Here is a 2,364-nt window from a genome sequence, read left to right as displayed (position 1 = left end):
ACGGCCATAGGTGCTGAAGTTTAAAACCTTTCAGATGTCCCTGGGGAACTCTGCAGCAACTCCACTTTCAGAAAGCTTCGGTAAAAACTAATTGTGGAAGTGATGGTAGGAAAAGTCCAGGAAACAGAGGGTGGGTGGTGGGTGGGGGGAGGAAGAGCTGGTCTCGGCCTTTATGACTTATTTCCATGGAAATGATTTATCTCCTTTATTCCCCATACTTGTTGCATTATTCTTTTATTCCGTGAACAATCAAGGAGTGATTTTTCTCCCCGTCCTCATCTGCGCAAACGTCCATCGGGCGGTTCTGCAGGGAAGGCGAGAGGGCCGGCAGCCGCCGCCGCCGCTCTTCATAGGGCGCCGCGCGGGCGCCTCTCCGCCAGCGAGTCTCTGTGGCGCAATCGGTTAGCGCGTTCGGCTGTTAACCGAAAGGTTGGTGGTTCGAGCCCACCCAGGGACGGAGCCTTTTTGCAGAGGCGAGGGGGGGCGGGTGCGTCACAGCGAGGAGGGATACAGAGCGGCGAGTTCGAGGCGTCGGCGGAGGGAGCGAGGGGGCGGCCGCGGCCCGGGACGGCGACGCCTCCATTTCCGGCAGCGGCCCGGCCACGCCCCCTCCCCCGGCGCCTTCCGCTGGGGCCAGGCCGAGGCCGATCGCGCCCCCCCCCGCCCCGCCTCTTTTCCCCGTCCCCGAGTGTCCCGGGGCCTGGCGCGGGGAGGCTGGGGGAGGGGAAGGCGCGGCCACGTGCCCGGGCGGAGCGCGGGGCGGGGTCAAGGGGTGGGGCCGAGGCCTCCGCCGTCCGCGCGCTCCTGCCCCCGGCGCCAGGGGGCCCAGCTGAGTGCAAAGGTCAGACTGCCAGACCTGTGTGGCTGCCCAAGTACGTAAGATGCGTTCCGTGCACGCACAAAAGCATGCAGTTCAAACGCACTCATTAGTTACATTTCATATATTTCAGGATAATGTGAAATAATATTTAGATCTAAGAGTAGAGCCGTGTTGTCCTTGTCTGTCCGGGGGCAGATAGCTTGGGGAATCCGGAACACTTCTAGTTCGCAAAGCGCTGCATCTCTCATTTAGTTCTAGAATTCTCTTTGGGATAATTGTAAGTAAATGAAAAAAATAAATAGTATGCAAAATACAAGTAAATTATGCATAGAGAAATAGCTAATATATAAATTTAAAGCCCCTTACATATATCATGTAGTTCTTTATCTTTGGGATAGATCCTTTATAAAGGTCCTTTGTCATTTAATTTTATATTTTGAGTTTGATGTAAATATCTATCTATCTATATTATATCTATATCTATATCTATATCTATATCCATACTCTTTATAACAGGTAACATTGATGTAGTGTGCAAAGCTTTGTACATCTATCATTTAATTCTATAATTATCTTTGGGATAATTGTAAGTAAATTAAAAAATAAATAGTATGGAAAATACAAGTAAATTATGGATAGAGAAATAGCTAATATATAAATTTAAAGCCTTTTACATATATCATTTAGTTCTCTATCTTTGGGATAGATCCTTTATAAAGGTCCTTTATCATTTAATTTTATATTTTGAGTTTGATGTAAATGTATACATACCTTTTATAATAGGTAACATGTAGCTTGCAAAGCTTTGTACATCTATCCTTTAATTCTATAATTATCATTTGGATAGGTATAAATTGTGAATTTTTTAGTAGCATAAATACATAAGTAAACAGTTTAAAATATAAGTAATTCTGGTTATATGAATAATAAATATATAAATTTAAGGCACTTTACATATATCATTTAATTCTATAATTATCATTGGGATAGATATAAATGGTGAAATTTTTAGTAGCATAAATAGATAAGTAAATAGTTTGAAATATTATAGGTAAATATATAAATTTAAGGCTCTTTACATATATCATTTGATTCCATAATTATCTGTGGGATAGGTGTAAATTACTTCTTAAGAGTATAAGTACATAGGTAAATAGTATGAACAATATAATTATGGTTATATGAATAGTAAATATATACATTTAAGACCTTTTCCATTATTATTTAATATTATATTTTGGGTTACATGTAAATATATACATAGCATATATATATATATGGTAACATTAATGTAGATTGCAAAGCCTTTTACATATATCATTTAATGCTATAATTATCTATGGGATAGATGTAAATGGTAAATTTTTAATACTGTAAATACATAAGCAAAAAGAATGAGCAATATAAGTAAATTATGATTAGTTATATGGATAGTAAATATACAAATTTAAGGTCCTTTATCATTTAATTTTTTATTTTAGGTTTGATGTAAACATACCTTTTCTGATAGGTAACATTAATATAGCTGGCAAAGTTTTGTACAT

The 2,364-nt window shown here is 40.1% G+C and overlaps 1 non-coding gene across 1 annotated transcript; it reads left to right on the top strand.

The window, feature by feature from the left end:
- The first annotated feature begins 383 nt into the window (after nt 1-383).
- Nucleotides 384-457, top strand: TRNAN-GUU (transfer RNA asparagine (anticodon GUU)). The gene has a single exon. It is a non-coding gene; the product is annotated as a tRNA-Asn (tRNA).
- The last annotated feature ends 1,907 nt before the right edge of the window (nt 458-2,364 follow it).

The sequence above is a fragment of the Macrotis lagotis genome, chromosome 7 (genome assembly GCF_037893015.1).
Source record: "Macrotis lagotis isolate mMagLag1 chromosome 7, bilby.v1.9.chrom.fasta, whole genome shotgun sequence".
In the NCBI taxonomy this organism is placed as follows: domain Eukaryota; kingdom Metazoa; phylum Chordata; class Mammalia; order Peramelemorphia; family Peramelidae; genus Macrotis; species Macrotis lagotis.
The sequence above is the reverse complement of the archived record's forward strand: the minus strand, read 5'-3'. Positions and strand labels throughout refer to the sequence as shown.